This window comes from Leopardus geoffroyi, chromosome X (genome assembly GCF_018350155.1).
Source record: "Leopardus geoffroyi isolate Oge1 chromosome X, O.geoffroyi_Oge1_pat1.0, whole genome shotgun sequence".
Lineage (NCBI taxonomy): Eukaryota > Metazoa > Chordata > Mammalia > Carnivora > Felidae > Leopardus > Leopardus geoffroyi.
This window is the reverse complement of record NC_059343.1, coordinates 75,527,365-75,551,607: the sequence shown is the minus strand read 5'-3', so window position 1 is coordinate 75,551,607 and position 24,243 is coordinate 75,527,365. Positions and strand designations below refer to the sequence as shown.

General features: G+C 35.1%; 1 long non-coding RNA gene across 3 annotated transcripts in view; it reads left to right on the top strand.

Moving 5' to 3' along the window:
• The window catches only part of LOC123594558, a 39,311-nt gene extending 15,975 nt beyond the window's left edge, over nucleotides 1-23,336 (top strand). The window contains exon 3 of one of the 3 annotated variants that reach the window (XR_006710780.1): nucleotides 23,287-23,336. This is a non-coding gene — a long non-coding RNA (uncharacterized LOC123594558). Of the gene's footprint in view, nucleotides 1-2,856; nucleotides 2,902-5,628; nucleotides 5,758-23,286 lie in introns of those variants that run through there. The other 2 variants (XR_006710778.1, XR_006710781.1) reach the window with 2 other exon arrangements.
• The last annotated feature ends 907 nt before the right edge of the window (nucleotides 23,337-24,243 follow it).

Genomic DNA, 24,243 nt, shown 5'->3' with positions numbered 1-24,243 from the left:
TCTCTCTCAAAAATAAATAAAAATATTTTTAAGAATTTAAAAAAGATGGGTACCCGGGTGGCTCAGTCAGTTAAGCATCTGACTTCGGCTCAGGGCATGATCTTGTGGTTTTTGAGTTTGAGCCCCGCTTTGGGCTCTGTGCTGACAGCTCAGAACCTGGAGCCTGTTTCAGATTCTGTGTCTCCCCCTCTCTCTGCCCCTCCCATGCTCATGCTCCGTCTCTGTCTCTTGATAATAAATAAACATGAAAAAGAATTTTTTTAATTAGAAAAAAGAATGTTAATTTCAGTGTTGCTTATAATACCAAAATGTCAGAAACAAGTTTAATGTCCAGAAAAAGGGATTCAATTTATATGTTTACTTTATTCAGACAGTTGAATAATATGAAGGCATTTAAGATAATATTACAGTTCTGTACTGACATTGAAAGTTAACTACGATAAGTTGTTTAATGAAAACGGTGTCAAAAATATGGAAATACGTGCGTATATATGTAAATTATATATAGTACACAAAAATTCTGATACTAGTTATCTATATGTAATGGGGTGTAGGTAATTTATATTCATAATTTTGGGGATTCTAAATTTTATATAATGGCCAGAACTTACTGTTGTGATCAGGAAAAAATATAGTGGAAGAAAAAGAACATGTTAGAATTATAGACAATTATGTGGAGCTGTAGAGTCAGAAAACAAAGAATTATGAAGGCACATATTTGAGCTATGCAGTATTGGAGACTATTTTTAAAAATAATGTATTAAAATAATTCACATAGTTTATGACCCTTCATAGTGGTCACCTTAAGACCAAACACAAATTCCAGTAATGTTGACGCTAAATGTTAGAGATGATCTACTTTCTCATTTCATAGGTAAGAAATCTTGGGCTCATTGTATCTACTTATTACCCAAGGTCACACAATAGGTAACTAGTGGGAAGTTCAGAAAACCATCTGCTTTCCCTTTCAATTTTTTGTGCAATTAACAGTTACTATAAAACCAAGTTTCTCTAACACTTCTGACTTTCAATGGTTACATTTCCCTTTAATACTCAAATAATGTAACTTCAGCCTTCATTCCCTCAAGTAACTTCACTAGTCTCTGCCTAGTTTCCTTTTCCAAGTATTTCTGAGAAACCTAGAAAATACTTGGTTGTATGTTCCAAAAGTGTGTCTGCTTGTCACTTTCTTAGAGCAAGTGCTTTAGACTTTTCCACTGGTCATACTGTGCTGTCTTACAACCACTTCTCCATGCTGCTGCCACTTATCCCAGTCCACATTACATTAAAAATTAACACATCACACCAAAAAGTAAACCCCTAAAACAGAGCTACTATCTGACTCTTATGCTTAACAAAATTTTAGTGATGATTTGGGAATAGAAGGAAATTATCATACAAAAAAAGGAAATTTTAAAACTAGCTATCAGAGATTCATTGTCTATGCCTCTGCACAAAGATTCCTTAATGGTAGTCCTTCCTTATGCCATACACGTTGCAAATGCCAACTTATTTCCCATTGGGAGAGTCCCCTTCACCCCCTCCTTTAAAGATGACATTAGAATTCCCATTTTTCTTGGGGATTAGAGAAAAAATGAATATCTTTCTCTCTTCCTGTCAAAGGACTGTTGTTTTCCCAGTGAGAAAGTTGAAAAACTCAATTCCTCCAAGATATAGTCCATCATTGCCACAACTGGTCTAGTCACCATGTTCCAGATAAAACCATTATAATAGCGTATTTCTCAATTTGGATTATTCATTTATATGTGAAGTATGTGAATTTCCCTCTGCAAATGGACAAAAAAAAATTTTTAAGTTTATTTATTTTGAGAGAGAGCAAGTGTGAGCAGGGGAGGGTCAGAGAGAGAGAATCAGAGACAGGTTTCTTACACTGTCAGCAAAAAGCCCAATGTGGGGCTCAATTTCACGAACTGTGACATCATGACCTGATCATAACCAACTGAGTCACTCAGGTGCCCCCAAATAATTTTTGATTGCAGGACCTAAACATCCTTTCAACTGCCTTTCTCTCTCTTTGCTTCAGCTTGTCTTTCACTGTTTTCTAGTGTTCTACTTTATCTGTAGTTTTGTCTGCCTTCACTCCCCCTTCTCTTTTCACATGTTCTCTTACTTTTAATTTCCTGGACAGATGATTAAGTCAGTTAGACTTACCTACTTGTTTTCTATATCTTTTTTTTTTTTTTTTTTTTTTTTTTTGCAAAGTTAAGTCTACTGCAATCTGTAAAGATGAATTGAAAGTCTCAGGAGGATTGTTTTTAATTTTAATTTGGGTAAGATAAATTTACCAACTAATCTAGTTATAAAAATCCTAGCTGAGAAAATGACTATCCAGCAGAGATTCTGTTTTCATAAAGATACAAAATACATTAACAGCATCACCCTCAGTGGCAGACAATGCCTGAAAACTTCAAACATCCCCAGTATACACATCAGAATAAATTTTGATGTTGAACATAATTTATACCTTTTTTACATTCTTCACTTTAAGATTTCAAGTTATCTTCTTAGTAATTGACAAGATATGTTTTCTGTAGTTGCTAAACCCTTGAGACAAGTCTATAACTTTCTATTTTAAACAATACTGAAGTGAAAGGAACCCAGCATTTCTCCTGTCTACTCTCTCTCCCATTTTATATTCCCACCAGCACTATATGAGCGATCCATTTCTCTATATATTTTCCAATACTTATTATCTCTCTTCATGATTCTAGCCATTCTAGAGGGTGTGAAATGATATCTCAAAATGGTTTTGATTTGAATTTCCTTGATTTTTATTTTTTTTTTTTATTATTTTTTTTTAATTTTTTTTTCAACGTTTATTTATTTTTGGGACAGAGAGAGATAGAGCATGAACGGGGGAGGGTCAGAGAGAGGGAGACACAGAATCGGAAGCAGGCTCCAGGCTCTGAGCTGCCAGCACAGAGCCCGACGCGGGGGCTCGAACTCACGGACCGCGAGATCATGACTTGGCTGAAGTCGGACGCTTAACCGACTGCGCCACCCAGGCGCCCCTCCTTGATTTTTATTTGATTTGAATTTCAATGGTACTGAACCAGATCTAAAAAAAAGATATAGAATTATTGATTATTGATTGACTTTTCAAGGTGAAGAAGAAGAAAGATTAGAAAATATGCTCCCTTTTAATAATAATAAACATCACTTACAAAGCCAAAAAATGTTTTGAATACCCCCCCCCTTTTAAAAAATACTGTCTCAGTACTGTTTACATGGCTAATTAAAAGTTGGGAATAACTGAAAGTCTGCACTCAGGACAAATCTTTATTTTCTTTCTCTCCACACCATTTTCATTTTTTCCTTAAGTTGAAGGATCTATTGCTTGGAAATATCCTTAGACAGAAGAGAGCTGAGTAACATACCCCTCTTCTTTCTCCCTCTACTTTCTGTGCACCACTGGTGTACATTAGTTTTTTTCTTGCTGCTGTAACAAATTACTACACGTTTAGCAGCTTAAAATAACACAAATTTATTATCTTACATTTCTGTAGGTCAAAAGTACAGTATGGGTCTCCTTAAGCTAAAATCAAGGTGTCAGCAAAGCTGGGTTCTCTTCTGGAGGCTCCAGGAGAACACTGTTTCTTTGCACATTTAGGTTGTTGACAGAATGCAGTTACTCATGGTCATAGGATGATATCTCCATTTCCTTGGCTGGCTGTCAGCTCAGGGCTGTTCCCAGCTTCTAGAAGCCACTCATGTATCTTGGTTCACAAACCCTTTCCTTCTTATTCAGAGCTGACAACTCCTCTGCCTTCCTTTTCCACTTTTATTTTTTAGTTTTTTAGCTTTATTGAAGTATAATTGACAAAAAATTGTACAATTTTTAAAGTTTACATCATGGTGATTTGATATATGTATATATTGTGAAAAGATTCCCACTTTCTAGATAATTAATATATCCGTTACCTCATGTAGTTATTTATTTACTTATTGTTTGCTAAAAACATTTAGGTTATACCCTCTTAGCAAACTTCAATTCTACAATACAATGTTATCAACACTTTTTTTTTTCATGAAATTGTTTTTTTCTCTTTTTGTCTAGGTCCCCTATTTTAACCTATCTTTTGTTTCTCTACCTACGTTATAGTATTCTGTAGGCTTTGTTTGTTTTATGTCTTGTGTAAGGATCTGTATTTCTCCCTTAAAAAGTTATTAATTGCATACTTACTTCACCCTGGAGAATGGTAGAGAGGAGAGAGGTTTGCACTGTGGTTGGTGATAATTCTTTCAATGAGAGTTCCCATTTCAATATAGGTCGTTTATTTGGGTCCATCACAGCAATTTCTTACTTCTCTGATATTTTAGGTGATTTCCCACCCCCACCATACTCCCATCAGTTGCTTAAGTAGCTCTGGGCTAAAGGAGAAGGAGGTCAGAGATTCACTATTTTGTTGGTTAGTATCTTTCCAATATACCGTGTCAGTGAAAAACTCATTCTGAGAATCAATATTTAAGGAGTAATTACCCACACAACTCTACTGGGTCTACTGCTCAGTTGGTTATTATAAGGAACTCTTCTTCAGCAATTCTTTGCAGGGGGAATATTTAATGTCAGAGCTTTAATGGCCTTGTAGTCATGAGTCCATTATGTTACTGTTCTGTCAGTTAGCTTTTGCAATTTTTCCACACAACCTTTTCCTGCCTGCCCTAGTAGTGTTGTGTTAGGAGGACTAGTTGTAGCAACTACCACTTTGATGACATAACCAGTGTGATGGTTAATTTTATGTGTCAACTTTACTGGATCATGAGGTGCCCTGATATTTGGTCCAACATTATTCTTGGTGTGCCAGTGAGAGCATTTTGGGATGAGATTCACATTTGAATTGGTAGACCGAGCAAAGCAGATTTCTCTCTCTAATGTGATTGGGCCTTACCCAATCAGTTAAAGGATGAGATTAGAACAAAAAGACTGACTGTCCCAGAAGTAAGAGGGAGTTCCTTCTGCCTCACTGCCTTGGAGCTAGAACATCATTTTTCTCCTGCCTTTGGACTGAAACTGGAATATCAACTCTATCTGGATCTCAAGCCTGCTGGCCTTTGGACTGGAATTGCACCATCATCTCTCCCAGTTCTCAAGCCTTTGCACTTGGACTGACACTATGCCAATGGCTCTTCTTGGTCTCCAGCTTGCTGACTGAAGGCCTTGGGACTTGTCAGCCTCTAAATTTTTAAGACAATTCCTTATAATAAATCTCTTTGCGTGTGTAATATACATATATATTTTTATTTTTATTTATTTGTATATACATATATACATATATTACATACACGTACATACATACACAAATATAAAATCTCCTATTGGTTCTATTTCTCTGCAGAACCCTGACTACTACAGCCAGTATACTCATTTCTCTTTATGGTAACTCCTCTCCCCACCCCCACCTTGGGAAAACTTTTTTTTTCCTCTCATAACTCTTATGCAACCTATAACCACCCTTCTGATAGACGCTAATCTCAGTGAGTCTTGGAGGTACACTATCCCCCACCCTTCTAAGGAATGTTTTACTTTGTATATATGTTAAGGCTCTAGTCTCTCTACCACTACATAAGGAGTAGCCCTCCACTCACTATTTATTTTGCATTTTCTAGGCAATTCCAGTTGTGAAAGCAATATTTGGTCCTCCCTTATGTCTCCTGGCATCATAATTGGAAGTCAACTCTGATTTAGCTGGCATGTTTTCTCACTGAAAAAGAATAAATAAACCACATGTTTCATCATTGCCTTGCTTTCTTCTCTGGCAGTGCCTCTGCTACACATACAAGTGAGAAAACTGGTTTTGGAGTTCAACAGAACTAAATTCAAGGCCAAGATATGTGAGGCACCTTATTTTCTTTCAAAGTCAGTGGTTCATTAATAAATGGGGATAATAATAGCACCTGGCTCATAAATTTGTACTGAATAAACGAGACAATGTGTATAATGCTTAGCACAAAGTCTTTGCCACATAGTAAATAATCAATACATTTTAACTATAATTAGTACTAATAGTATTATTATTCAGTAGACTAAGGCTATCAATGAAATTCTGTCCCTGTTACTAGATTGTTTCTTTATCTCTAAGATATATTTATTAGTCCTATATATGAAATGATTCTCTGGGAAATCTAGCTCATTTTTTACATCTATCTACAGAGAATACATATATTTATTGACAAGATTTGGAATAGGTTTTTAGTAAACAAAGCTAATCTTTTAGAACCTCTGATGAATCGCGTTAAAAAACAGGAAGAGTTATTTATGGTACTAGGAGAAGCAATATTTCTTTTAAAGTACATGCCTAAGATTTTCTACATGAAAATTCTGATAAAATATGAGGAAATTGAAAATTCAATATTCCAAAATTGACAACTGTATTATTAAGTCTCATAAAACAACCCCTGTCCTTGAGTTTCTAAGCAAAGAAAAAGTTATTAATGATGTTATATTCTAGTTGTTCAAGTAGATCTTTGCTTGCATTTTGACAAAAGTCAACACTTATGCACGGATAAGCTTTAAAAGTTTTTTTCTTTTTTTTAATGTTTATTTATTTTTGACAGAGACAGAGCGCGTGCGCCCATGAGTGGGGGAGGGGCATAGAGAGAGGGAGACACAGAATCCGAAGCAGGCTTCAGGCTCTGAGCTGTCAGCACAGAGCCCCACGCGGGGCTCCAACTCACAGACCGCGAGATCATGACCTGAGCCAAAGTCAGACGCTCAACCAACTGAGCCAACCAGGGGCCCCAAAAGTTTTTTCTATATACACACACATGTGTTCACAGTATTGAATAGAAATCAAAATGGAACAAATTTTGATGCTGATCATCATTCATACTTTTTTTTTTTTTTTTTTTTTTTTTTTTTTTTTTTTTTTTTTTTACTTTCTTCACTCTAAAATGATCCAGACCTGGGATTCAAATACTGCGTCTCTAGTTATCAGTTACATCATCTTAGGCAAGGGAATCACTTTTAAAACAAGGGTATAGTTATGGATCATGTCTGCGTGTCCATATTCTTTATACTATTTATTTACTTTTGCAGTTAAATTGTGCACATATACATAGAGTAAAAGAAGTCATATTTTTAAACTGAATATATTGTGGGGCACTTGTTAGAGGGCAGGTCTTTAGCAAAAAGACAAGATAATTAGAAATTAGTAGCTCACATATTTCTAGACTTCTGGGTTCAAATATGTTTCCAATTGTTATTCAAAAAAATCAGTTTGACTGTAACAGCCCCAAACCATGATTTTGTCTGCTTACATGAAAATATAGAAATGTTGTGATAGATCATCCTCAGGCAAGTAACATACCTGTTGAACAAAACATTTTCATGACTATCTCAAACGTTGTCTCTCAAAATATATTTTCTACTATCAATTATCAATTCTGACTAAAGAATGTAACTAGTAGGTCTTATTTACTGTGACCCACTAAGATGACTGGGTAGGGTAAGTGGCATTGTGGTTTTTATCTGTGGATTCTTGCCATCCTCAGGGTTGTGCTGGACCATGGCAAATCAAGACAGCTGAATACATTATTCCTATTCTATTATCCAGTGCGTGTCACTATGCAGATATAGCTTAATAATAGTAACAGCAACATATTTTCTCTATATCCTCTAATACTTACATGATGAGTATATTCTATTTCACAGAAGTATTCCATTTTATTGAATATACTGGGAGGAAATGAATCTTTTCCTAGAAGCTGGGACTTAGGATCTTTTCCAAAGTTTCTAGAATATAAATCTACATAGACATTTGCGTGCAAATTGAAGATTTCCAGATTAGAAGTATGTCAGAGAAGCAAGTTCCATCAAATATCACTTTGGCCTTTTCCCCCTTTAACCAGCTCTCTGCAAGTGATAAGCTTTTAGTGAAGGGAAATTTTGACATTTAGAGAGAAACATTCATGGAGATGCCTAGTGTGGAGAGGAAGAGTGTTCCAGGCAGTAATTATTATCTAATTCAGTGAGATAGTTCTGGCTTATTTTATATGACTGCATTTATGAGAATGTACACAGGCATTCTGACATGCTGTTTCATATTTGTCAGTCTCTCTAGAAGTCACAATATTCTTGTAATTTCTCTGTAGTAACATTTCTTTCAACCTTGTTGGCCCTTGGATCTGCATATGCAATTTTTGTAAGAACTACTGCATAAGCTTTAATAAAAAGTCATAAGTCTTCCTCAATATCATGAGGAAATAGCATCATTTTGAATCTAGAAAATATATTGGTACAAGAAAATCCTCCATACTCCTGCTGTAGTTTTTACCTACTCCAGCAGTTAACATAAACTTGAATGCCTGGAATCTGTAGAAAAGAATAGTTGTTTGGCAGACATTTGATCCTGCCCTGATTGTGTGAACTTGGCAAGTTTTAACCTCTGAGTGCCAGGAATAGCTTATTAATCTGCTTTGTGTGAGTCTGTTAAGAAGATGAACTTTAGCCAAAAACATCCTACATCTATTATTATTGGTATAACAAAATCCCAGTATTATTTGTATGAGTAATAGAATCATACAGGGAGAATAAAGTGATATTATTTAGTGAGTGATTATGTTTTGTAACTTAAATTTAAGTCTTCACTAATAACCCTTGTTTTCATATTTGCATGGGGAGAACATACTATATATATTTTATTATTTTAGCCTTGCCATCCCAGGTACAGCAGACAAGTTAACTGGTGGATACCCCCAGGTGTCATTACTTCTTCAGGCACAGGGCCACAAGGGGTCTCACTCAAACTTCCTGTCCTTTTTGGCATCATATGTGCATGCCAGTAACTCCAAACTACAGAAAGAGGGATGGATGGGCTGGGGAAGTCTGTATTCACACAAACATAGAGGTGTCAGAATCCCATGGGCAGGAATTTGGTGAGAAGCAATGAGTGAATTAATTGGTCTTTCTGAACTGGCAGGCAGATTCCCTTGAAATGGTCCCAGGACTTGACTTCTTAGCACAACTTGGGGCACAGAGAGGGACATGTGAGGGAAACAAGGAGTAGCTGGTGTCTATCCATCTCCAAAACAGAGTACCTAACTCCCCTGAGATCAGATCTCACAGGAACTCAAAGTGTCATAGAGACTCCAAAATTGCAGGGACTCCTTAGCCATGTCATTTAGGGCAGGGAATGAGGACATACAATATTGATGTGTGTTTTGAACATAGATCTGGAAATTGTGTCAAATTATTTCCTGAAAAATCTAGGCTTGAAACCTCACAATAATTTTGCCTACTTCATTTTCACACACACCCCAACTGAATCAATTGCTAAACCTCTTCTTATATTTTCTTTATATTCTCAAGCCCATTTCTTTCCTTTGAGGGACCCTAGACTTTGTCTCATTTTAAATTCCAATTTGGTCATCTACTAATTGCATAACCTTGGGAAAATACTTAATCTTTCTAAATCTCAATTTCTTTGTAAAATGTAGATAATAAGATGGTTGTGCTTCTGTATATCCCACAAAATGTAGGCAGGCTTTTATTCTGCGCAAATTTGTTAAATTAATGAGTGTCTCTCTACCCAAATTAAAAAAAAAATGACTCATCTTAATTTGGTACTGTGGCCCTAGGATTATTAATCAATGTCATTACAGACTTTTACTTCTTGGCCTTAAATGTTGCCCTGCTTGCTATAACATTTTGCATGGCTTTCAATTTATCCTTTCTTTTTTTTTTTTTAAAGAGTCAACAACCATCACAGCTGCAATTATTTTTATTGCATACTTACTAGGTATCCAGCAAAGTTAGAAGTTATGTAGAATATGGAAGTGTATGCTGCTTTTCCTGTATTTAATGAACTCAGAATCTAACTATGGAGGTAGAAAACAAATAATTTATGCATGAAAATTTTAATAGCAATGCAAAATTGTCTGAAGGATACACAAGAAACTGTTAACAGTAATTACTTGAATGAGGAAGGGGGATTTACTCTTTGTGTATACACTAAGTCATACATTGTTATTGTTCATGTTTCTGTACTGTTATTACATAATTTTTTACATGATGTTTTTACATCGAATTCATTAAAATGTGATATATAAATATAGTTTATAGCTAAACTCAATTTTTTTTAGCACAGAATATAAATGCATTTCCAAGGAGGGAGTGAACTCCTTCCCTCATTATTTATATGGAAAAATTTGGGGGTGCCTGGGTGGCTCAGTCAGTTAAGCGTCTGACTTCAGTCATGATCTCATAGTGAGTTTGAGCCCTGTATTGGGCTCTGTACTGACAGCTCAAAGCCTGAAGCCTACTTTTGAGTCTCTTTCTCTCTCTCTCTCTCTCTCTCTCTCTCTCTGCCACTCCCCCACCTGTGCACTTGCTCTCTCTTTCAAAAATAAATATAACTTTAAAAAATATTGGGGCGCCTGGGTGGCGCAGTCGGTTAAGCGTCCGACTTCAGCCAGGTCACGATCTCGCGGTCCGTGAGTTTGAGCCCCGCGTCAGGCTCTGGGCTGACGCTCAGAGCCTGGAGCCTGTTTCCGATTCTGTGTCTCCCTCTCTCTCTGCCCCTCCCCCGTTCATCCTCTGTCTCTCTCTCTGTCCCAAAAATAAATAAAACGTTGAAAAAAAATTAAAAAAAAAATATTAAAAAAAAATTGTGGAGCATTTCACCAATACCATTAATGGGGCTAGACTGTGGGCATGAAAAGGTGAAAAATGTCTTGCTTATTCTTTAAGAAAGCCTGTACTGGGGCAGGAAGATAGCCAACAAATACAGTAAAATTGAATAGGGACTATAATTAGGGTATGCACATGTGGGTTCAGCTTTCCGCTTTGTCCTTCAAAGTCAATGGCAGCAGAAAGAATTACTCAGGACCCTACACAAGTCAAAAGAGATGAGAGGGAGGCTAAGGGAAGTCTCCCCAAGCTGCTCTCAAGCTCCCATATTTATTAAGCATACATTTGGGGAGACAATATATAATACATCAGTGGGCTACATGCCAGTAAGAACATATTGAAAATATTCACAAAACCAAGTTAAGGAGTTCCCAAGACTTCAAAAGAGCAGATGTAGAAAACAGGGTAGGAAACAGGATAAAATATTCCATGTGATAACATGATCTAAGGAATTTATGAGCACAGGCAGGACCTAACCCCTAGAAATACATTAACTAAATAAGATACTTTCCCTAGATATACATGAACTAGATAGGCAAAGTGCAGCCTGCTGTTTTCAGCAAGACCAGAAAGCAGTGTTCTGCTTTGCAATGGGTTCCCTATAATCTCCTAAGCGAGTATACGGCTGATTGATTTTCCACATGCACATGGAATACATGGGAACACATTTGAGAGTCTTATTCATTAAATCACTTAAAATTTTGTGCTGGGCTCTATACTGAATAGAGAGACTCTCCTCTAGAAGTACATTATAAAAGAGCAGTGCAAAATCTTTGATGTAGCTTGGAAAGCCAGCATAAACAAGCAAGACATATTTCACCCTGCCTTACCTAGCCCATATCATTATTTGTCTTAAAAAAAATAATACCCCAGTTCTAGCATGCCAATAATGTTTTGACCAGGTCACCTGATCACCACAGCAGTTTCATCTAAATCCCACAGCTTACTCTTCTGAAAGTCCCTGCTATTGGCTGATTAGCCTCTGAGGAAGATGAAATACATAGATATTACAAATTCCAGGGAGAGAAATTGGGTTTATCTCATGTACTGGATAATTACATTGACAGCTGTTGCAACAGAAATGTTGGTATAATAAAAAAAAAATTAAGTCCTAGCTAAGAACTTATTTATTTTAGTCAATATCCAGTCTGAAAATGTCTGTTCCAGTGTGCCACAAGATTTAAGCTAGATGAATTGCAATAGTTTCTAATGTGTTTTCTCTGAAAATCTAGATACATATATTTTTAAAAGTTTGTTTTATGTTAGTTTTTATACAACTAGTTTGGTTTGACCTATTTATGCTGAAAATAAAGAACAATTATGAATTTTTTCCTGTGGGGAAATGATTTCTGAGATTTTCACAGCCTAATCACAGTTCCCCACTGAAAGTATACATTGCACATACTTGCCAGAATATTTTTAGAGGCAGAAGAAGATCTACAAGGTACTTCAATTGTATAGTGGTTCAATGTTGAAAATGAAGGTTCTAGTCATTATTTAGTGAGAAACTGTCACAGAGGATGAAAGTTAAAACTTGAAATCAGTTAACTCAGTTCAATACTCAGCTATAGTAAGCTTGTTGTTATTGTTGGTAGTAATCTTCTGCACTCTTTTCTCCTACAATAAAACCAGCATGCAAAGCTTTAGTTTCATGAATAAAATAGATGAGAATTTATCCAAACCAGTTTTAGTAAGTACACAATGAATTGCAGATAGACAAAAGTCTGGCAACATACTCTGTTTACATAAATTACAGGAACAAGATTTGTGATTCTGTATATTTCATACATGGTATTCAAAATTTATTAAACCTTCATCAATGCTGTTACCTACAAAATAGGTAAACAAGAAGTTCTAGAGATAAATCCCAACCTTGAAAAGAGAAACTTTATTATAATTGATCCATGGTGCCCGCTCTTAGAGATGGAAAATGTCACAAGTCTTGGCAAGGATGTGGAGAATTTGGTCCCACCCATGACCTGCCAACAGTGTTGATCCAACTGGAGCGTTCTCCTTTCTGTGGCCCCCACCACTCAGCACTTACCCAGGACTTTTCACTACTTTTCCCAGTCTCCTCCCCTAGCAGGGCCTCCGAAGGCCTGTCACCTCCCTGCCTCGTCTCCTGGGCCATAGCGACTCTTTTTTCAGTGTCTTTTGCTAAATATGCCCTTTTTGTATAAATAAAAGATAATTTGGAGTTGTTCTCTCAAAATTCTCTCTCTCTCCCACTGTTGGTGGGAATGCAAAATTGCGCAGTTGCTATAGAAAACCGTATGGAGGATCCTCAAAAAATTAAAAACAGAACTACCATAAGATCTACCAACCCCACATCTCTTTCACTTTCAAAAAATTGAAATCAGGATATGAAAGATATCTTTGTACTCCCAAGTTTATTGCAACATTATTCACAGCAGCTAAGATGTAGAAACAACCTAAATGTACATCAACAAGTGAATGGGTAAAGAAGATGTGGTATATACATACAATGGACTATTATTCGGCCTTAAAAAGGAAGGAAGCTCTGCTTAATGCAACAACATGGATAAAGCTTGAAGTAAAATGTTAAGTAAAATAAGTTAGTCATAGAGGACAAATACTGCATGATTACACTTACATGAAGTATCTAAAATAGTCAAACTTCTAGAAGCTAGAGAATAGAATGCTGGTTGCCAGGGGCAGGGAAATGTAGAAAATGGGGAGTTGCTTATCAACAGGTGTAAAGTTTCAGTTATGCAAAATGAATAGGTTCTAGAGATCTGTACAACACTGTGCATATATTTAACAATACTGTATTATACACTTAAAGGTCTGTTAAGAAGGTAGATCTCATTTTAAGTGTTTTTACCATAATATAAAACATTTTAAAAGGGTAGAGAAAGGCAAGTTTTACTCCAAGTCCATTATAGTACCTTTTCATTAATCAGGTTAATGCTATCAGTATTTTTAATCTTAAAAATATATGTGTTCTCTTGTAGGTATCATAACATATCAGGCATTTTTCCTGTTGTTTCATATGTTAATCTTAATTGTTTTAGAACTCAAGCTTCTTTTTTTTCCTACTTTGTTGAAATATAATTGACATATTAATTTTAGGTGTACAACATAATGATTTGATACACATATGTATTGTGGAATGATTACTACAGTAAATTTAATGGACATCTATCACCTCACATAGTTACATTTTCTTCTTGTGATGAGAACTCTTAAGATCTGCTTTGTTAGCAACTTTCAAATTTATAATACAGTATTGTTAACTGTAGTCACTATGCTGTACATTACATACATACATACATACCTAGCAGTTAGTTATAACTGGAAGTTTTTACCTTTTGGCCATCTTCAACCAGGCCTCTTTCTGACTTAAAATGGATCTTATAACAATGGACCAGGACGTTTAGGAATCTCTGTGGCAAGAAATACAAAATTCAGTAATCCAACTGTTTAATTTTACTTAAAATTCTGAAATACAGATATCTAAACAAGAAGAATATGAACACAGCAGCATCCATCATTTTGGTTTCTAAGAGCTGAATACCTCTATATTCCATACCACAGTAGTCTGAAATAATTTGGACTCAGCCTAAAAGCATACACATAAATAGTTGTCCATAATTTCTATATTGCTAGACCACATGTCTGCTGAATACTGTATGACATTGAACTGTTATATTTCTTTATATTTTCCTGAGGCATATGTGCATTTAGGTTGCCTAAGTAGAAGATAGCATGTTTAAATTATTTACATATATAAATATACATATATTCCATTGCTAAAAGCATAAGGTATTAAAAAATCTTTATAATAGGAAGTTATATATTCAGACTAGGTGTGACATCAAACTTGTGAATTTAGAAAAGTGAAACCTATTTTGAAACCAGATTTAAATGTTTGTTGCTTTAAAGTTTTGTCTTAAAAATGTATGGAAGATGTTTAATATTATACTGAAACAACCTAACAAGCTGAATTATATGACAGATATATAACAGCTGGTAGGAAGTGTTTAATTCTACACAAAAGTAGAATTTGTTATTATCTAATATGTGTTTATCTAACATTTATTAAGATGTGCCAAAAGCTCTGTGCTAGGTTCCTAAGACTTTAGCACTTAGCACTTTGCATGCTGTGTTAAGTAAATGGAATATATTGTGATTCTACGGGTACAAAGAAGTATAGGAGGCATGGATGAAATCAATGTGCCAGAAGTACTGCTTCACTTTCTATAATAACGTAATCTCTACCTCTTAGCCTCCCATTCCACAAGTTAGTGGAAATTTAAATTTTCATGTTTACGGTTCCCTACCCTATGGAGATTATGTCACACTTTTAGAGTCTTATTCCATAACAATATTTTAGGTAAGAGTCTGTTTTTCAGATATCTGACTATTCCGATACCACAGAGATGCCCATTATCCCAGCCTAAGTGACTATCAAGTATTGGGAAAAACACCTGATTTTGTGCCAAATCTGGACACAAACTTTGCAGAGGCTTGAACTCCCGTGCCAGGGGTCACATGCACGCATGCACATACACACATACACACACCAGCAATTCCTCTCCAGGAAGTTTTACCTCTTGTACAGTGCTGATAAGAAATAGAACTCAGGGAACCTCAGGAATCTTTCTCTCTCCTCCTCCAGACATTAGAAGTTGTTGTTTTTTTTTTTTATTTCCTACTTTCTCTGGTTTGTATATATATGGCCATACTTCAGAAGAACCCAGGAATCTCATTTGTTCAGTGCAATGTAGCAGTCAGGTGTTTAGGCCCTTGAATCAGGTAAGATCTAAATTCAAATTCCCACTTCTACCAATTGCTGACTGTATGACTTTAGGCAAGTAATCCTACCTGTCTGGATCCTCATCTTGTAGAGTAAAAAAAAAAAAAATGCCTACTTCATAGGGATGTTGTAAGGATGAGATAATTCAATGTATGACCAACTTGCTTTTTCACACATTTTCTCACAAAGATCATTCTTCCTTTATAGTGCTGTGTGTGTGTGTGTGTGTGTGTGTGTGTGTGTGTGTGTATGTATGTGTGTGCATCTTTTCTAGGCATAGGAACCTTTTCTTTCTTTGATCCTGATATCTGAATCTGGTTCACACAACCAGTCTGGTCTGTTCAAGCTGTGCTTTCCTCATGTGTATGGACATGGGGATAAAATTTCAAAAAAATGTAGTTTTTGCAGGATCCTTACCATTGTCTACCTATAAATTTCCTTCAGGGTGTAACCACCCCAAATTGAGCCAAATCAAGTTAAGGATGGTGACCTGAAGTGACAACGTGAGGAGTAAACAAAGAAGTTTCAGAGCCATATGTCAGATCCAGCTGGATAAAAGACCTACTGCCCTGCAAAGTGCAGCTGTAGGTCGCAGCTGTAATAGATAAGAGCCTCTTCCACCCTTGCACTGCAACTGCACATTACAGCTACCCAAATGAGAGCTCTACACACCCCTGTGCCATAGCCCCACCACAGCAAGAACACACAAGCAGTTCACATAGGGGATGTCCCTTAAATGCTTGGTGGCTAGTGGGGAAACATGATTCCGAGGCCCATGAGGCTTCTCATATACAAGGCAAATCCTTTAAGACACAAAGAGATAGCTGATTTGCCTAATACATAGGAACAAACACAAAGAAAAAAGCAAAATAAGGAGGCAGAATAATATGCTTCAAATGAATAGATAAGACAAAACCTATGAAAAAGATCTTTATGAAATAGAGATAAGCAATCTACATGAAAAATAATTTAAAGTGATGGTCATGAAGATTTTCAGTGCACTTGGAAGCATAATGAGTGACCACACTGAGAACTTTGACAAAGAGATAGAAATACAGTTCACCCTTCAATGACTCAGAGGTCAGGGTGCTGACACAGAGTTGACAATCTATGTATATCTTTTGACTCCCCAAAAATGTAACTAGTGATAGCACTACTGACCATAAGACTTACCAGTAACAGGAACAATTGATTAAGACATATTTTGCATGTTATATGCATTATATACTATATTAGTACAATAAAGTAAGCTGGAAAAAAGAAAATTTTATTAAGAAAATGATAAAAAAGAAGAAAATACATTTATAATATCATATAGTTCCTTCACAGTTCAAATCCATATTGTTCAAAAATCAGATATAATAAGAAAGTACCAGACAAGTTACAGAGCTGAAAAATACAATAACTGAACCGAGAACCAGCACACTGGATGAAGATGAAGAACAGATCTGCAAGCTGGAAGACAAAACAATGGAACTCACTTAGACAAAACAGCATAAAAGGAAGAGGAATTCTAAAGGTGAAGATACTTAAGGGATTTTCAGGACAACATCAAGCAGAATAGCATTCACATTATAGGGATGCTAGAAGGAGAAGAGAGGGAGAGCCAAAAAACTTATTTGAAGAAATGATGCCTGAAAACTTCCCTAATCTGGGAAAGAAAACAGATGTCTAAGTCCAGGAAGCCCAGAGAGTTCCAAATAAGAAAAATCCAAAGAGATCCACATCAAGACACATCATGCTTAAAATGGTAAAAGTTGAAGATAGAATTTTAAAAGCATCAAGAGGAAAACAACTTGTTATGCATAAGGGATACCCTATAAGATTATCAGCAGATTTTTCATCAGAAACTTTGCAGGTCATAAAGAAGTGGTGTGACATATTCAAAGGGCTGGAAACAAAAACAAAACAAAATTCTTCTAGCCAAGAATTTTCTACTTGGCAAGGCTATCATTTAGAATTGAAGGGGGAGATTAAAAATTTTATTTTTTTTTTTAATTTTTTTTTCAACGTTTATTTATTTTTGGGACAGAGAGAGACACAGCATGAACGGGGGAGGGGCAGAGAGAGAGAGAGAGAGACACAGAATTGGAAGCAGGCTCCAGGCTCTGAGCCATCAGCCCAGAGCCCGACGCAGGGCTCGAACTCACGGACTGCGAGATTGTGACCTGGCTGAAGTCGGACGCTTAACCGACTGCGCCACCCAGGCGCCCCTAAAAATTTTAAAGACAAACAAAAACAAAAGGAACTCATCTCCAGGGCAACTGGGTGGCTCAGTCAGTTAAGCATCTTACTCTTGATTTTGGCTCTGGTTGTAATCTAACAATTAGTGAGAGCAAGCCCTGCATCGGGCTCCCTGCTGAGAACACAGAGCCTGCTTGGGATTCTCTCTCTCCCTCTGCTCATCCCCTGCTCATACTCTCTCTTTCTCTCTTTTTCTCTCTCTCAAAATAAATAAATAAACTTTAAAAAAAGGAAGTCATCACCACTAAACCAGTCTTACAAGAAATGTTAAAGGGATATCTTTAAGCTGAAAAGAAATAGCACTAATTAATAACAAGAAAACATATGAAAGTAAAAATATCACTGGAAATGATACATATATAGTAAATATAGTTTATCAATCACTTATATAGCAAGTATGAAATTTAAAGGACAAAAGTAGTAAAATTAACTAAAACTATAATAATTATTTAAGGGATCCATAAAATAAATATTTGTGAAATGTGATTAAAAATACAAAATGTAGCAATGGGAGTAAAAATGTAAAGTTTTGGAATGTGTTCATATTTAACTTCCTTTCAACTTAAAATATACTGTTAGAGGTGCCTGAGTGGTTCAGTTAGTTAAGCACCTGACTCTTGATTTCTGCTCAGGTCATGATCTCATGGTCATGAGATTGAGCCCCACATTAGGATCTGTGCTGGATGTGGAACCTGTTCAGGATTCACTCTCTCCCTCTCCTTTTCTGCCCATCCCCTGCTCTCTCTCAAATGTGTTCTCTCTTTCAAGAAAGAAAGAAAGATCAGTCAAATAAAACTGACGTATATATAGGATGCTACTTGGGAACCTCAGGGCAACCACCAAGCAAAACTTTATAGTAATGAGAAACCCATCAAACCACAAGGGAGGAGAGAAGGAGAAGAAGAAAGGAACAGAAGGAAAGTACAAAAACATCCATAAAACAATTAACAAAATTGCAATAAGTACATCCTAATCAATAATTATGTTATATGTAAATGGACTAAATTCTTCAATCAAAAACCATAGAATGTTTGAATGAGCTAAAAAAGACATATCTATATATTACTTACAAGAGACTTACTTTAGAAATGAGGACACACAGAGACTGAAAGTGAAAGAATGGAAAAAGATACTCCATACATATAGAAACAAAAAGACAGTTGGTAAAATAGTCATATCATACAAAATAGACTTTAAAGCAAAGACTATAGTAAAAGACAAAGAAGACCATTACATAATGATAAAGCAATCAATCCAATAAAAGATATACCACATAAATTTATATGCACCTCACATAGGAGTACCAAATATATAAAGCAAATATTAATGGAGATAAGGTGGAAATTGACAGCAATACATTAACAGTGGAGCATTTTAACACCTCACTTACATCATTGGATAAATCATCTAGACAGAAAATCTGTAAAGATAAGTCAACCTTAAAAAACATATTAAACTAGATGGACTTAATAGACATATGCAGAACACTTCATCCAAAATCAACAGAATACACATTCTCCTCAGGTGCATATAGAACATATTCAAGGAGAGATCAAATGTTAGGTGACACACACAAAGTCTCAATAAATTCAAAATATTGAAATGATATCCAGCATCGTTTTTGACCACAATGGCATATAATTAATCAATTACAAGAAGAAAGCGAAAAAACACAAAAATGTGGAGATTAAGCAACATGCTACTGACCAGTCATCAAAGAAATCAAAGGAGAAATAAAAAATACCTATGGACATATGAAAAAAAAAACACAGCATATAAAAATCTATGAGATGCAGAAAAAGTTGTTCTGAAAGGGAAGTTCATAACAATAAAGAAACAATGAAGGGACACCTGGGTGGCTCTGTTGATTGAGCATCTGACTTCCACTAAAATCATGATCTCACAGTTTGTGAGTTTGAACCCTGCCTCAAGCTCTTTGCTTGAGCCTGGAGCCTGCTTTGGATTCTGTGTCTCCCTCTCTCTCTTGCCCCTCCCTTACATGTAATCTCTCTCTCTCTCTCTCTCTCTCACAAGTAAACATTAATTTTTTTAAAAAAAGAAAAAATAAAGAAAAAATCAGATAAACAGTTTAATTTTACACTTAAAGGAACTAAAAAAAAATGAATAACAAAACCCCAAATTAGTAGAAGGAAGAAAATAATAAAGATCAATGGAAATATAGAGAGACTGAAAAATCAATAGAAAATGTCAATAAAACAAAGAGCTGGTTCATTGAAAATATAAACCAAACTGACAAACAATTAGTTAGACTCACTATGAAAAAGATAGAGAAGTCTCAAATATATAAAATCAGAAATGAAAAGAAAGAAAGTTAAAACTGATAACACAGAACTACAAAGGATCATTAAAACCTGTAAACAACTCTGTGCCAAGAAATTGGACAACCTAGTAAAAGAATTGATACATTCCTAGAAACATACAATCTTCCAAAACTGAATCATGAAGAAATAGAAAATGTGAATAGATTGATTTCTATTAAGGAGATTGAATATGTAACCAAAGTCTTCCTCTAAAATTGAAGCCCAGAACCAGATGGCTTTACTGGTAAGTTCTAAAAAACATTCAAAGATTTAATACCTATTCTAAAACTGTTCCAATGTATCAAAGTAGAGGAAATGCTTCCAAATTACTTTTATAAGGTCACCATTACCCTGATACAAAAACCAGACAGGAGGCCACAAAAAGATTAGGAGTCAATATCCCTGATAAATATAGATGTAAAAATCCTCAACAAAATATTAGCAAACTAAATTTAAAAATATATTAAGGGAATCATAAACCACGATCAGTTGGGATTTATTCCAGGAATGCATGAATGGTTTAATACCCGTTTTCAATCACTGTGATATACCACCTTAACAAAATGAAAGATAATCATATGATCATCTCAACCAATGCAGGTAAAGCATTTGACAAAATTCAACATCGTGATAAAAATGCCTAACAAAGTGGTTATAGAAGGAATGTACCTCAACATAATAAAAATCATATATGACAAGCCCACAGCTAATCTCATACTCAATGGTAAAAAACTGAAGGATTTTCATCTTAACATCAGGAACTACACAAGGATGCCTACACTTACCACTTCTATTCAATATAGTACTGGAAGCCCTAAAGACAGCAATATAATAAGAAAAAGAAATAAAAGCCATCCAAATTGGGAAAGAAGTAAAACTCACAATTTGTAGATGGCATGATATTATATATAGAAAATTATTTTTTTTAATTTTTTAATTTTTGAGAGAGAGAGAGAGAGACAGAGCATGAGCAGGGGAGGGGTAGAGAGAGAGGGAGACACAGGATCCAAAGAAGGCTCTAGGCTCTGAGCTGTCAGCACAGAGCCCAATGCGGGGCTCAAACTCATGAACCATGAGATCATGACCTGAGCCCAATCTGGTGCTCAACCTGACTGAGTCACCCAGGCGCCCCAATATTATATATACAAAATTCTAATGTCTACACCAAAAGAAATTTTAGAACTAATCAATAAATTCAGTAAAGTTTCTGGGTACAAGATCAATATACAGAAATCTGTGCTATTTCTATGCACTAATAATGAACTATGTGAAAGGAGAATTAAGAAAGCAACCACATTTGCAATGGAACCAAAAAGAATAAAATACCTAGGAATAACTTTATCCAAAGAGGTGAAATTCCTGTATGTTGAAAACCATAAGGCACTGAAAAAAGAAACTGAAGAAGACACAAATAATGAAAAGACATTCTGTGTTCATAAATTGGAAGAATTAATATTGTTAACATGTCCATACTACCCAGAGCAATCTACAGATTCAATGCAATCCCTGTCAAAATACCAACAGCATTTTTTCAAAGAACTAGAATAATCCTAAAATTTGTATGAAACAACAACAAAACCAAATATTCAATATAATCTTGGGAAAGAACAAAGCTGGAGGTATCCCATTTAATCATTTCAAACTACACTACAAAGCTATCGTAATCAAAACCGTATAATATTGGCATAAAAATAGACACATGGATCAATGGAACAAAATAGAGGCCCAGAAATAAACCTACATATATATGGACAATTAATTTATGACAAAAAAGCCAGGAATGTATGATGGAGAAAGAATAATCTATGCATAAATTGGTGCTGGAAAAGCTAAACAGTCACATGCAAATGAAAGCAGACCACTCTCTTACCCTATACAAAAAATTAACTCAAATGGATTAAAGACTTGAATATGAACCCTTGAAACCATAAAATTCCTAGGAAAAAAAATCATAGGTGGCAAGCACCTTGACATTGGTTTTAGCAATGTATTTGTGTATCTGATGCCAAAGGCAAGGGAAACAAAAGCAAAAATAAACAAATGGGATTATTTCAAACTACTTCATTATACACAATGAAGGGAGCCATCATCAAAATGAAAAGGCAACCCTCTGAATGGGAGAAGATATTTTCAAACTATATATCTGAAAATGGGTTGATATCCAAAATATATAAATATCATACAACTGAACAATGAAAATCAAATAACCTGATTTAAAAATGGGCAGATAATCTCAATGAATATTTTTCTAAAGAAGACATACAGATGATGAGCACTGGGTGATGTATGGAATTTTGAACCACTATATTATACACCTGAAACCAATATAACACTGTATTTTAACTAACTGAAATCAAAATAAAACTTTTAAAAAGAAGACATACAGATGACAAATAGATACATAAAAGATGCTCAATACCACTAATCATCAAGCAAATGCAAATCTAAACCACAGTGATATATCACCTTACATTAACCAGAATGACTATTATCAAAAAGACACAAAAACAAGTTTTGGTGAGGATGTGGAGAAAAGGAAACCCTTGTTCACTGTTGGTAGGGTTGTACATTGATGCAGCCACTATGAAAAACAATACTGGAGATTCCTCAAAAAAATAAGAATTGATCTACCATATGATTCAGCTTTCCCACTTCTGGTTATTTGTCAAAAAATATGAAAACACTAATTCAAAAATATATATGCACCCCTATGTTCATTGCAGCATTATTTATAATAGCCAAGATGTGGAAATAATATAAGTGTTCATCCTTAGATGAATGAGTACAGAAGCTATGAGATAAATGTATGTATGTATATGTATGTATACACTTACCCATTTATCTATGGATGAATACTTGCATTGTTTTTGTATCTTGGCACTATATATATATATATATATATATATATATATATATATATATATCTTGGCACTATATATCTTGGTACTATAAATATATATATATATATATATATATATATATATATATATATATATAATTAATACTACTCAGCCGTCAATAAGAACAAAATCTTGCTATCTGTGACAACATGGATAAAACTTGAGGGTATTATGCTAAATGAAATAAGCGAGACAGTGAAAGAAAAATACCACATTATTTCATGTATATTTGGAATCTAAAAAAAGGAATAGAATTACTATGAAAATATTTTTTCACATAATTAAGACATAAGATGCTCTATAGAGTATGAGGAATACTGAATGCCATGATGGGTAAGCTCCTAACAATAAAGAGCTCAATATTTAAAAAAAAATTGTTTATTTATTTTTTAGAGAGAGACAGAGAGAGCACAAGCTGCGGAGGGTCAGAGAGAGAGAGAGGGAGACACAGAATCTGAAGCAAGCTCCAAGCTCTGAGCTGTCAGCACAGAGCCTGATGTGGGGCTTGAAGCCATGAACCCTGAAATCGTACGCTAAACTGAGCCACCCAGGCTCCCCAAGAACTCAACATTCTTAAATGTAAAAAGCTAAAATAACTAAGTGAATGAAGTCGAAACATACTTTTCAATACAAAAAGGCCACAGAAATGATTTCTTCAAAGATTTATGTTTGTAAATACATTTGAAATCTCAGAATTTGGATTCATTAGAAATGTTAGTGTCATGTAACCAAGTACTTGACTGTTTCCCATGGAAATTTTTGAAGAAAATAAAATTCTAACCTATAAAAGATATTATATTTAAATTAAAATAAAATCCTATTATTCTTTTAAACAATTCCAAACAAGTAATTTGTTTTAATATTGTTCCTCCACATTTCTACAAACAATCCCAAATAAGAAACCATTTTTCCCCTTAGGGTAGAAACATAATTCCTCCACAATCTAGGCAAAAAGCAAGACCCTAACTATAACAGTGACACTTTTACTTAACTGCCCTTTTGATCTATGACAAGTAAGTTCTCATTTCCTTATATCACATTAAGATAAATGTATCCATAACTACTTGAAGTGTTACCAATCCAAGAATATTTTATTCTAGTAAACCAAAGCCCAGTGTTTAGAAGCAAAATTATTGAGCTTCAAGCATTAGGCTCCTTCTTCTAAGCATTGATCTTATTCCCAATCCCTGAATCATATCTTTCAAGTGTGTCACTTAAAAAGTTTACTGATAAGACCAACCCTTCAAAAAAAGACATATTAGCTGCCCTTAATTTTTTTTCATTCTGTACCCTGCTTATGGTTGTTTCATATTTGATCACCAGGGATTAATTTAGTTTCTTCCCATTAAC